We start from the raw sequence: 14,930 nt of genomic DNA, 5'->3' as shown, positions 1-14,930 counted from the left end.
GAGCTGTAGCAATGGGGCTGTTGCACTGGACACCCAGTCTAGAAGTCACAGCCCACTGCCCAAATGTCCTACTGTCTATCCATGGGGAGACAGAGCCCAGTAAGTAATAAATTCCCAGGAGACAGCCTCTTCATTAGGGCGCTAAGGAAGTCATAGGATAGAGAATTATTCAGAGGATCGTGACTGATTTAGGACAGGTGAGCCCTAGGGAAAGAAAGAAACAAAGAGATGACCCCAGATAGGGACTTGGAGACAAGTGTAAAGCAGTGTTGGGGTCAGTGATTCTCAGGGGCATACAGTGACTGTGGCTTACATGATGGGTGTGGATAAAAGACACTGGAACCATGTGAGAGTAGGTACTCACCCACTGCCCCCAAAAGTTGCTAAGCTCTTTGACCATGTGATAACCTTCTCACTCCTCTCCCTTCCAACACCACAGAGTTTGGTACCCATGTGGGTTGCATCCCATAACCCACCAAAAACTGCTCAGCTTGATGGCCGTGTGAGTTCCATCCCTTTTGTTCCTGACCACTACTGAATTCCTAATAAAAAGACTCTCCTTCACCAAGCCTTCAGTGCCATGGAATTGCTTAGTTGGGTAGAGAATACTTGAGGGTTGTGGATAGAGTTTGGGTGAGAGGAAAGCTGTAGAGGAGTAGAATAGTCACAAGTTGTCACACAGATTGGTCATTTCAAGATATGTGAAAAGAGCAGACAAAAAGTATTACTGCAGAGAGAAAGGGTACAGATCAAGAAAGCCTCTCCAGAGATCAGTAGATCAGAAGTCTGACCAGTCCTGCTACATTCCTATAATCTCCCATACAATTGAAAGTGTTTGATCATAAGACAAGGACAAAAACTAACTAGTAAAACCCACAGGAGTGCAGCTAAAATCTAGGTCTAGCTATACTTCCAGAGGGAACCAAGGCAGGCTTAGCAATCTGTCCAGTCTCACAAGCCCCTTCACTCACTGGTAGGCAAGAGAACAAACCATTTGAGGGGAGCTTACTCAAGCACTGGTTAAAGCATTCAAACTCCTAGTCATGATCACAGATGAATGGAGCTTACTCAAGCACTGGTTAAAGCATTCAAACTCCTAGTCATGATCACAGATGAATGGAATTCATGTCACTACAACTCCTACAAGACAAGATCTCTCTATTTTATAGTTAAAAGAGAAGAAAGAGCACACTGGTATAATTTAGACTGAAGTATAATGTATGTGTATTTTCCTTTTCTTTTCCATATATATATATATATATATATATATGGAATATATATGTATAATGTTTGTCTTTTTTCTTTTTTATATCTATATCTATATCTATATCTACATCTATATCTATATCTATATCTATATCTATATCTATATCTATGTCTATATCTATATGGAACAGGGAAAGAGAACATTACCAGAATCCCTGCAGTGGGTCCTGGTCTCATGTGAGCCACAATAGCACAAGGAAAATTAAAGAATAAAGACAGGAAATAAGACCTAGAAAAGAAGCTGGGTTCTGGACCTGATCAATGCTGCTCTGGGCAGCAAATAAGAAGGCATCCCAAGTTTGCCACTATTTATTGGGTTAATAGAGAGTAACAGATGACTCAGAGGGCAGCAATAATCCTGGATTGATGAAGATCTTATAATTAGAGGAAGTATCAGGTGTTTTGGAGGATGGCAGTAATCCTATGACTATGAGGATCTAATGCTGATGAGCAGCTTAGGGTAATGAGGATTTTAAGTTGATTAGGATGGTAAGATAAGCAGATATTCTTACAACACTAGATGGGATGAGTTAAACTGATAAGGAATTTGTCCCTCCCTAGGTGAATCCTTTCTCTCACTACTAGGTTCTCAAGGAATCAGGATGTCTTCAACTAATGTAATCTTGCCCTTGGGTGTCACAGCATCATGGGACCATTGGGGTCTCAGCTGTGACTGGAGCCAAAAATGGAGTTATGTTTCAACATGTCATAGCTGGCCTATAGGCAAGAAGACTAGGCCTAATCATAATTTAATTGTGAAATGATTTTCCCCAAAATTATGTGAAATGGCTCTCTCTCTCTCCATATATATATATATACACACACACACATACATATGAATGCCTAGGAAGCCAGACATTGTATTGTGGCATCAAAGTCCTTGTAAGCAACCCCCCACCTCCATAAAAAAATGCAATTTTTGGAGCCATGAGAGTGAAGCTGAAACCATAAAAAATACCTTTCAGGAAGATAGAGGTGCCACCAATCTTCCACACTTGCCAAGAGGAGATGTTAGAGTAGCCATATAGGCCTGTGCAAGCCCTTGGAAACCATATTCTGCCTGTGTATCTGGATGTGAGACATGGATCATGAGGACTCAATATTTTCCCTCTTAGAATTTGATTTTGCCAATCCTTCCTTTACTATTTTTTTCTATACCTCCTTTTATGGAATAGAAATCTTTACTTGGTATCTATCCTGTCATTGTATCTTGAAAGTATGCAACATTTTATTTTTATTGGGGCTCTCAGTTGAGTTTGCCTTGTGTCTTAGGCGAGACTTTGAATTTGGACTTTTGAGCAAGGTTGAAACTATTGAATGAATTCATTTTGAGAAAGAAAGGAATATATAGAGGCCATGGTGATCGAGCCTATAAAAGAAGAAGTTGAACCCCTATAATTTTCATGTTAACATATGTTCCTAAGGCTGGCATTATTGGGGATGCTGGAAACTTTAGGATGAGAGGCTTAGTGGGGAGTGCTTGGGTGACTGGCAGTGTGCTCTCAAAGGGAATAATTGGCTTCTACCACTTTCTCTTTCTTTTCCTGGATATGAAGTTAGTGGTTCTGCTCTGCCACAAACTCTTTCAATGATGTTCTGCCTCACCTCAGGCCCAAACAAATAGGCCAATGTATCATGGACTTGAACCTACAAAACCATGAGACAAAATAAACCTTTTATATTTATAAGTTAATCATCTCAAGTATTTTGTTATAGTGACAGAAAACTAACACAGTTGCCAATACTAAGATAGGCTTCATACAAGAGTATTAATTTTTTCAAATGAGTCCAGTAATAAACAAAAAAGACTCTGATACTGTTGACACAGTCTCTATCTGTTTTCCCCCAAACTGTAATCTATTGGCTTAATGGAAGCAGAAAATGTATTATATAGTTTTACTGCTGGTCCTAGTAACTGAAGTGAGTTTCTTTTTCTAACTGGAAAAATTTTTAAAAAGTGTTATTGATAATGAAAGCTGTGAGATATGAAAGATCAAAAGCTCTTGATGATTATGTTTTCCACTATGTAGATGGAATTACCTATAGTGTAAAAAAGTGAAGCTAATACAAAGATAATTGCAAAATTGAGAGGAGAATCAGGGGCCTCGCATCCTCAAACTCACATTGTCACTATTCTTTGAGTTATAGTGACATCACCTTCTTTCCCAGAAATAACAATTGATGTTTATTTTAGAATTAATTTTCCAACCTTTGAAACAACAACAGTTATAAGTATATTTTAAAATTTTTATAAATTATCTATCATTCTTATTATCACTTTGCAGAAATGTAATATCTAAAATTCTTATTAGACACTCACCTTCTTTCTATTATAATTAAGTACTTAGATAATAACTTTTAATATCTATTCAGCATTTTAATACTTATATTTGAAGGAATGAATATATGTATATAAAGTAAATGCTTTCCAGGAGTCTAAATTTAGATTCAGGGTTTTAAAACAAGTTATAAAGCATTCAAAAGATATTCTTATTATGTAGAAAGTCAGCAAAACTCTGAAGTGAATTACAGCCTTGTAGGCACAATGAGATCATCATTTACTATCTTGTACATAAACTTCAAGTGTTTACCAAGTTGTAAGTAAAAGCTCTTTTTATGAAGCTCTATGTATGTAAAAACATTTTATTGTAACTATTATACACAAATACATGAGTAGCTTGGTCAAAATCACAGAGCACTAGGCTAATATTTGCAAAAAAAATTACTGTTTTACAAAGTATTAATTCAATTCTAATTTCTGGCTCTAAAAAATGAATAAACATTGCAAAACCATCTGATAACCATTGGAATATCAACTGAAGCAAGTGATTCTTGTTCTTTCTTCTCACTTACACATAGCAATCCATCATATTTTATGATTTTACATTTAAAAAAATGATAAATGAATACTTCTTATATACTTATGTTCTTTCCTTTTATCCATATCTATTTGCTGACATTGCGTGGATGGTTCAGCAGATTTAATATGTAATTTAGCATAGAAATCATTTGGTAATGCAATAACAAAAATAAAAATTGTCTTGTAATTCAATAAATATATGCATTTTAGTGCTTGAATAAAATGCTTAATCATAAGTTAATTTAGGAAAAAAATCTGAGTTGAAAAACCAAAGTTTACTAACTGCATAACTTGAAAGCTGAAATCATTGTAATTTCCCGCTTCTCTATCGGACAATACTGAACACACTTTCCTGTTTATGTGTTAACTAATATTGAGACTAAGCATTGGCAACTTAGCATGTAGAGCCAGGAAGTCCTTGGTATTGAAAGGTGAGATGGTGAGATAACACATACAGCTTACATAATAGGACAAATAGATCTCCTGTACAATTGCCTCAAGATACTTGCTCACAGTGCCAAGTAATCCAAAACTAATGTGATAAACTATGAAATCTCAATCAAATTTCTTTTTTGCAACAGTTTCCCTAAAATTATTAAATCCAGGCTCTCATATTTTATACATAACCTCCCCTCTTGTTTTGCTTTTTAGACACTTCTGCAGTAACACTAATAAAATTAGTTTTGCTTATTCAATTTGTTTTGTGTAATTGTTTGGTTAGTTGGTTAACTGATTGGCTTTTGAAACTTTGCCACCTGACAAATAAGGAGATTTCACTGACATTCTGTTATCATAGCTCAAATTCCTCAACTGTGACAAGGATGGTTCTCTGAGCCAACTTCATCTTTCTTGAGGGTTTCACCTTGAGTCCTGAGGTATTTTTCAGATATCTTTTTGAATACAAGGAGGCATTGTCTAATTAAATATAAATTCCTCCCTCCCTCCCCTCCCTCCCTCCCTTCCTTCTTCTCCTTCCCTCTCATTCATCTTCCCTTTCTTCTCTCTGTCTCTCTCTCTCTTTCCCTTCCACAACTAGATGCTAATTTAATTGTGTCTCTTTAGAAAGAGAAACATTTAGGAATTCTTTAAAATGATTTGAAAACATTCTTAGTGGATAAATTTGTCATATCGATGTTACTGTCTGTTCTGCTTGCTATATGCTGTGAATCTCAAACTGGGGGGCTGGGGAAGGATTAGTCAACGCTCAAGGAAGTGTCAAGGACAAATGAGTTGAAAAAACCTTATCTGACTGACACACTTTAGTAAACTTTGCTTTTGATCATCTTAAAACAATAAATAATTCTCTTTATTATACATTTTTGTTCCTGAGAATAATTTTGTTTCCACAGTTTGGAACTGAAGGAATTATTAGGTCCAAATAGAGAAATAGGGAGCGGGGGAGGGTCGCGTGGGCCAATTTGTTTCGGTTACTATTGCAGTTCTCAGACAAGATAATCTCCATTTGTTTGACACTCTTGGCAAATAATTTTCTAACTCTGTATGTTTTTACTTGACATAATTTTTATCAATAAAAAAGAAATTGCAGTAAACTCTTAAAACAGCTTTTAACATGAATACATTTTATTTGATATATAAATTTTCACAATAATGAAGTAAACATTCACGAGAAGGTTGTCATTTACTAGAAGGATGCTTTTTTAATATATGTGGAAGTGTATCTTTTCTTATTTTGGAAATTAATGAGCAACACTTTCTATGTGAATAGTAATGGAAATAGTAAGTTGGAAATTTTCACACGTCCAAGTTGACTGATTCCACCAGCTACCTAGCTATAATTCAGTCTCTGTCTCTTTCTCAAACCATATGTTTATGTACATAAAAATATTTTCCCAAATTTTGTCCTTCTTACAGAGGGAAAATAAATAAGCTTTGGAATGTTTTGGAATGATGTTCTTATGGAGAAAGGGGGTAGATTACAGAGCTGTCACTACTAATCTGTCAGATGATTTGGATAAACTGAAATGTGTTTAGATTTGGTTCACAGAGAAATTTGGGCATCCTCATGATGAAATTTTTCAATAATTCCTACTTATTTCGTTATTTCTATATAGATAAGTACAATGGATATAATTAGCCATCAAATTTTAGACTTAGAAATAAAGTAACCTTGTTGCATACTGTTCATTTGAAATTGTTAGAAAATTCTCCTATCTATATGAAAGTTTGTTTATTGTCAGCAAGTGGGAAAATTGATCCAAATGTTATTCTTATTTATACAGTGTTTTAACAGTTTTGCAAATTACATGTAAAGATCACACTTCATATTTCTTTCAAGAAATCTAATGAACCATTTAGTATTATTTGAAGTAGAATGATTATTGATAATACATTTTAAATATTTGTTATGAGTCAAACCAATAAATGGTGCTTGATACAGAATTTTAAGTTTTTCAGGAACTAATTCCACAAAATGACTATTATTTATGATGTAATTGTCAGATTAGGAAATCAAGACATAGAGTTATTTGTAATTTGACTAAGGTCATATAGCTCATAAATGCTGGAATTTATTTGAGAAAATCCACCACAGAAAAGAACCTTTTAACCACACTGCTGTACTACTTCCTTTGATTATGTGACTGTACTGCAGTCTACTGTGTTCACCTTTGCGTTGTATGAAATCAGCCTGATCGACTTAGCTGGGTTGTCTTTCTGACTCTTTCAAGTGTTGCTACTGATTCAGGTTTAGTGTGGTATTCTCTTATGCAAAGTGAAGAAAACATTCATAAAAATGAAGAAAATTATATACTTTCAAAACCAGACTCATTTATTTCTGAAGAAAGGAAGAAAAACCTACTCTAAAGAAATTTCTATTCCTCCAGTAGTTTAAAAATAATATCCTCAGGACAGGGGATTTAGCTAAGTGGTGCTGCCACTTGCCTCACAAGCACAGGGTCCCAAGTTCGATCCCCAATACCAAAAGAAAAATAATAATAATAATAATATTCTATGAGTTCTTGTTCATTACACCAAGTTCTAGCCTAATGGTTAACCTGCAGTTCAAAATTGCTATTTATGGTGCTGGGGATTTAGCCCAATGGTACCACGCCTGCCTTGAAAGCACAAGGTCCTGATTTCGATCCCCAGTACAAAAAAAATTGCTATTTATGATTTATATATTTTATTTAATTTTCCAGAACTAAACTGTATATATTTCAGACAATTTTTTTCATGAACAAAACTTTATTCTGATTTTCCTTATTGCTTTCAAGCCTTAAATTTTATTTAAGTATAGATTTAAATAAAGTTTTTAAACTTACATTGTAAAGTAGAAGTTAGTTTATTTTGATAAGATTTGTTTTATAATCCTGTATTTAAATAGAATATTAAAAAACATAGTAATGACATAAAAGCAATCTAGCCCTTTATCATCTTTTCCTAAAAACAATATCCTCCTGTCATTAATACCAATTATGTACTGTAATTTTATCACAATAATTAAATTAAGGAATATTGAGCCAGTGCTTCCTTTTTTTTCTTCATTAAATTTATTGGTACATTTTAGGTATATAATATGATGACATTCATCATTGGGAATTTGTACCTTTACATGATGTTTCTTGGTTCTTATTTTTTCCCCATTCCCCTGCCCTCCCTTTAACCCTTCCACTCCTCCCTATTTACAAAGACTTTGTTTCCATTTTTCCTTTCTCATATTTTTTCCTTTCCCTTCTTTCCTTTCCCGTACTGCTCCGACTTCCTCCTGCCCTTTAGACTTTTTCTTCCTATTTGACATTATCTATTATACATTTTGATTCTTATTTACACTTTCAGTTTCTCACACCAGAGAAACTATTTGGTATTTACACGTGTGTCCTATTTATTTCACTTAAGAGTATGGCCTCGATATGCACCCATTTAGCTATAAATGATTGAGCCAGTGCTTCTAAGAAAAATACAGGTAGGCTCCTGTAGTTCAGATCCTCACTTAATGCACACCACCAGGAGGAGGAGGGTCAGTGGTGAATGACACTTCATAGAGAGGGGAGCAGAGATTAAAGACAATGTGTGACTACAGGGAGAATCCTGGGAGAGAAGGCAAATGATTAATTGGGAAATTTAACTTATTTGGCTTCCCATAGGAAGTCTTAATAAAGTCTACATATATTATAATTCCTCGTAGAGGGAGGATGATGAGTTTCAGCAAATTCCAAGATGCTGTTAGATCAATTAGCTGAGACAGGCAATCATTTTCATGCTACATGTAATAGTCAAACATGCTTACCATTCCTTTGAAAATTATTAATTTTGGATGATTAGAAATCATACATGAAGAAAGATTTGACCCTTCACATATTTTGCCATGTTCTTTTTTTTTTTTTTTGGTACTGGGGACCGAACTCAGGTCCTTGCGCTTGCTCAGCAGGCGGCGAAACCACTGAGCTAAATCCCAGGCCCAACATTTGACTTTTTTTTTTGGTACCAGGAATTGAACTCAGGATCCTGCGCTTGCAAGGCAGGCGGCAGAATCACTGAGCCAAACCCCTGACCTGTCATGTTCTTAAGTACATACTTCATACTGATTTTAAGGTGTACTTATAATAATATTAATGCTTCTAAAAACTCTGTGTATATTATTTTACTTAATCCTGTAATGTAGAATTTTTTAAAGCTGCAAGTAAAAATTTTGAGGGCAATGTTTTTTATTAGTGTACATTTGGACTATATAATACTTATATCATTTTGAAGAATTGGTACATGTTTATAGCATGTCTTGACCATTTTTGATCCCCTAATCCCTCCTCCTACACTCATTCCTCCCATTCCTCCCTTTCCCAATCTCCAACAAGCCTGACTTTTTGTTTCCTATCATCTCTTTTTTATTTTATTTTTATTTATGTGCTATTTAGGTTTCTCATAAAAGAGAAAACATGGAATATTGAACTTTCTGTGTCTGACATATTTCACATAACATTATGGGTTCAAAATCCATCCATTTTCCTGAAAATTATATATGTATATGTGTATATATATACACACACACACATATATATATATACAATATATTCCATATATATATATTCCATTTTTCTGTTGATTGTTATTACGTAGGCTGTTTCCAGAGCTTAGCTGTTTTGAGTTGTGCTGCTATAAAATGGCATGCATGTATCACTATAGTATGGATTGAATGGAATTTCTAATTTTGGTTTTCTGAGGAATTTCCACACAGAACTCCATAGTAATTATATTCATTTATATTTCCATTAATAATATAGAAAATTCACTTTTCTCCTCACCAGCATTTGTTGCTGCTTGTGTTCTTGACAGTACTCATTCTGCCTGGGCCAAGATGAACTCTCAGAGTTGTTTTCTTTTGGATTTCCCTGAAGGTTAAAGATGAAGAACATTTTTTATTTACTTAGTGTCCATTTGTACTTCTTTTAAGAAATATCTATTCAGTTCTTTTGCCTATTTTTGACTGGATAATTTGACTTTTGAGGGTTAATGTATTCTTTATATATTCTAGATATTAGCCCTCTGTCAGAAAAGTAGCTAGCAATATTTCTTTTCCCATTTATTAGGCCATTTCTTCATTCTGTTGACTGTCGCTTTTGCTGTGGTGAAGCTTCTTAACTTAAGTTGATGTAATGTTATCTATTGATTCTTGGTATTATTTCCTAGAATTTTTTAAAGCATAAAAACTGAGGTAATTTAAGTAATTCAAGGTATAAATCCAGTAAGCGGGAAAACAGATGTTTAAACAGTTTGGCATGAGAGCACATAATATTAACCAATAAATAATATTAAGCCTTATGGAGAGTAACCAGCCATTGAATTAATGCAATAAATTAATATTGAGTTCTCATCAGAAATCTCTTGGAAGAGTAATTACTGACCATTTTTAATAAAATCATAAAGAAAATTTAGGCCTTTATTTCAAAACACATTCATGTTAAAGACAGAATTTTTGCATTAGAATAGAAAATGGATTTTACTCAGAATCAGAACACATATACATGTGTGTGAGGGGGTTGGAGTTTAAATGTAAACTTCAACAAATAAAACATATTAATGGTATATTGTAATCAACAAGAGGAAAAAATTACAAGGGAACACTATGTCATGATTTACTGTTCAACTCAAACAACAGACCTTCAGCAAAAACCTTTTCTCCTGAATCCTGCAAACACTAGAAGTCATAGTGAATCGGTTGACCATTTGATGCAGTGGGAGAACCGTTGGAGGTAAACCTTCAAATATGGAAGTAGGTATAAATTATCTTCTTCCTTTTTTAGTTGTCACCTAGTTAACTACTATGGAGAAATAAAAGATCAGAGCAGAATGTACTCAACAGACAAAAGAAATCAATTTGAGAATGTAATGAAGCAAATAGAATGAAAACAAAACAATTTGTATGAACCACAAATTTTTCTTAGGTCTACAGCCCCAAAGTAATGAATAAAATGGCTCAGCTGAAAACAAAAATATGTTGTTTTCCCTGATTGAATTACATGTTCAATAATGTATGTTGCAAAAAGTAGATCAAACATCTTATCTAGTTCTGCATTGGTGAGGTATACATAAAAGTGAAAATATAGTTTGCTAACAATATATGAGAATATAAACAAACCATTTAAGCCCTAAATTTTAAAATTTTACGACATCAGATGTAGAGAAAACTGAGAGGTATTCTTGTCTGTGCTTTCTGATAGCTCACAATCTCTTGACTAAAGGCTTTCTCACAATTTCAGGCTCATTAATGATTCTATTACAAGTCATCAGTTTTGTTTTATGTTCTAGGATCAAAATAATAACATTTTCCATGTAATTTATCCTCCAAAGTATATCATATATTCAGAGAAGAGGATAATTTTAAAAAACTGTAATCAGAAGTTTTTAAGAAAATATATCATGAAAGACATACTTATTGACTAGTCAATTCCTTCTTAAAACTGAGAAAAAAAGTAGTAAACTACTGCTAAACATGGGTTTGTTCAAAATATTTTACTTTACTAAAAAGGCAAGAGTTGAAGCCAGAGATTTGTGGAGAAATCCAAAATGATTTGTCTTCAGTTTGTAAGTCTTCCAGAGAAAAAATGTCCAGGATGAGGCCCCACACCCAGAGATCCTCTTCTCCACTTGAAGCAATAAAGCAAAGCAGTTGGTTCTTATCCAACTATGTTGTGACTGCTTAAGTTAGAAGACAGGAAAACCTTGCTGCAGAATCAACTGCTATCTGCCTACATCAAAACTAAGTAAAAAATATTGTTCTTTCCAGATCTTGTAAAATCTGTTTCCCTCATTCAATCTGACTGTACAACTCTTACTTTCGTTGACATAATTGACACTGTTCTCTCATGCAACTTGAAAATTTGAATGCTAACTTCTACATTGTAGCTACAACTATACCTCTACTCACAGTTCCTTCCCAGTGTGAGTACTGAATATTTAAAAACAAACCCTAGCTTGCTTTTTTGTACATCAGTTTGCTCTGGTTCAAATATGTGGTCTAACCACCAGGCCATCTTGAACTTAATACTTCTCAACCCTAACTTGAAGCAACATATAACCTAGTTCTGACAGTTAATGTGTAAATGGAATAACTATTCCTTTTGTTAAAGTGATGATAACATAATTTGATAGAAGATAATAGTAGTTCAGAACAGAAGGGTCGGAAGCTAGCAGAACTTTTGAGGTACCACAGAGTAAAAATGATTATGTGTGGCACTTATTAAAAATATAGATATATAGGCCCTGGTTTAAAACTTCTGAATACAATTGGTCATAGCAATCTTTGAAAATTCATTGTTTTTTATTAAATTCTTTTATTGGTACATTGTAGGTATACAACACAATTACATTTCTCATTGAGAATTGTACCTTTACATAAGGCATCTTGGTTCTTATTTTTTCCCCATTTCTAGCCCTCCCTTCACACCCTACACCCTTCCCTATTTACAAAGACTTTATTTCCATTTTTTCCATTTCTCATCATTTTTCCTTTCCCTTCTTTCCTTTCCCCTGCCCCTCCCACTACCCCTACCACTTTGGACCTTTTCTTCCTATTTTGCATTATCGATTATTCATTCTAATCATTGGTACATTTTAGGTATACAATATGATGACATTCATCATTGGAAATTTGCACCTTTACATAGCCTCTCTTGGTTCTCATTTTTCACCCTTGCCCAGGCTTCCCTTCAACCCCTCCAGTCCTCCCTATTTACAAAGATTTTGTTCCTATTCTTCCATTTTTTCATATTAATCCCATTCCCTTCTATCCTTTCCCCTAGCCCTCCCACTTCCTACCCCTCTGCCCTTTTTTTTTATATTTCACATTACCTATTATACATTTAGTCCTTATTTACACTTTCAGTTTCTCACACCAGAGAAACTATTAGGTATTTATTCATGTGTGTCCTATTTACTTCACTTAAGAGTATCAACTCAATGTGCATCCACTTAGCTATAAATGTCTCTAATTTCTCATTTTTAATGGGTGAGTAGTACTCCATTTATAAAAAAACCACATTTTCTTTATCCAGTCTCCAGTTGATGGGCATTTGGGCTGTTTCCAAGTTTTAGCTATTACAAACTGTGCTGCTATGAACATGGGTGCACATATATCACTGTGGTATGATTCTTTTAATTCTTTTGGGAAGATCCTCAGCAGTGGAATAGCGGGGTCAAATGGGACTTCCAGTCCTAGTTCTTTGAGGTATCTCCATACTGATTTCCACAGCGGTTGCACCAGTCTGCACTCCCACCAGCAGTGGAGCAGGGTTCCTCTTTCCCCACAACCCCGCCAGAATTTGTTATTGGTTGATTTCATGATAGCAGCCATTCTTTCTGGAGTGAAGTGGAATCTCAGTGTTGTTTTCATTTGCATCTCTCGAATGACCAGTGATGTTGAACATTTTTTCATGTATTTATTTGCTATTTCTACTTCTTTGTCTGAGAAATGTCTGTTCATTTCAGATGCCCATTTTTGGATTGGGTCTTGAAATTGGGAGGTCTGATCTTTTTAAGTACTTTATAGATTCAAAATAGTAGACCTTTGTCTGAGGAAGAGCTGGTGAAGATTTTTTCCCACATTGTGGGTTGTCTCTTCACACTGCTGGTGGTTTCTCTTGCTGTGCAGAAGCCTTTTAATAAGAAGAGATCCCACTTGTTGATTGTGCTAGTTCATGGGCAACTGAGGTTTTGTTCATAAAATCTTTTCCTACATCAATGTCTTCAAGGGTTCTACCTAACCTCTGTTCCAACTGGTTCAGAGTTTCTATTTTAATATTTAGATCTTTAATCCATTTTGATTTTAGTTTAGTGCATGGTGAAAGACATAGGTCTAGTTTTAATCTTTGGCAAGTTGAAACCCAATTTTTCCAGCACCATTTATTGAAGAGGCTATCTTTCCTCCAGTGAGGGTGTTTGGCTCCTTTATCAAAGATGAGATGGCTGAGTGTGTCTGGTGTTGTTTCTGCATCTTCTAATCTGTTCCATTGGTCCTCAAATCTGTTTCTTTGCCAGTGCCATGCTGTTTTTATCAAAGTAGGTTTGTAGTATAGTTGCAGATTGGGGATTGTGATACCCCCCTCCATGTCTCTATTACCTAGAATTGTTTTTGCTATTCTCAGTCTCTCCTTATTCCAAACGAATTTTTGGATTGTTTTCTCAAGGTCCATGAAGTATGCTGCTGGGATCTCAATTGGGATTGCATTAAATCTATATAGCAGTTTTGGAAGTATGGCCATTTTCACTATATTAATCCTTCCTATCTAGGAGCAGTGGATGTCTGTCTATTTCCTGATATCATCTTCAATCTCTCTTTTCAGAGTGCCATAGATTTCAGAGAAGAGGTCTTTGATTTCTTTCATTTGGTTGATTCCTAGGTATTTCAGTTTTTTGGATGCTATTGTGAAAGGAATTATTTGCCCTATTTCTCTCTCAGTGAGTCTGTCATTCGTGTAGAGGAAAGATATTGATTTTTGTGTGTTGACCGTGTAACCAGCTACTTGACTGAATTTGGTTATTAAGTCTAGAAGACTTTTGGTGGAGTTCTTGGGGTATTCTATATAGAGTACCATGTCATCTGCAAATAATGACAATTTGACTTCTTCATTTCCTATCTTTATTCCTTTTATTTCTTTCTCTTGCCTGATTGCCATGGATAATGTTTCCAGAACTATATTGAACAAGAGTGGTGATAGTGGACATCCTTGTCTTGTTCCTGATTTTAGTGTGAAGGATTTCAGTTTTTGACCATTTAGTATGATATTGGCTGTTGGTTTTTCATAGATGGCTTCTATCAGTTTGAGGTAGAGACCATCTATTCCAATTTTTTGTAGGGTTTTTATCATAAATGCATGTTGGATTTTGTCAAATGCTTTTTCTGTGTCTATGGAGATAATCATATGGTTTTTGTCCTTGGCACTATGGATATAGTGTATTACATTGATTGATTTTTGTATATTGAACCATCCCTGCATCCCTGGGATGAATCCCACTTGATCAGGGTGTATGATCTTCTTGATGATCTTCTGCATTCTGTTTGACAATATCTTATTAAGGATTTTTGCATCTATGTTCATTAGTGAGATTGGCCTATAGTTCTCCTTTTCAGTTGGGTCTTTCTCTGCTTTGGGAATCAAGGTGATGCTTGCTTCCAGGAATGAATTAGGGAGTATTGCTTCCCTTTCAATTTCATTGAAGAGTTTAAACAGTAGTGGCAGCAGTTCCTCTCTAAATGTCTTGTAGAATTCAGCAGTGAAGTCATCAGGGCTCGGGCTTTTCTTAGTTGATAAGTTTTTAATTACATTTTCAATTTCATTGGTTGATATTGGGT

This window comes from Heterocephalus glaber, unplaced genomic scaffold (assembly GCF_053883595.1).
Source record: "Heterocephalus glaber isolate CG9 unplaced genomic scaffold, H.glaber_assembly_v1.0 deba00001497, whole genome shotgun sequence".
Taxonomy (NCBI): Eukaryota; Metazoa; Chordata; class Mammalia; order Rodentia; family Bathyergidae; genus Heterocephalus; species Heterocephalus glaber.
The sequence above is the reverse complement of the archived record's forward strand: the minus strand, read 5'-3'. Positions refer to the sequence as shown.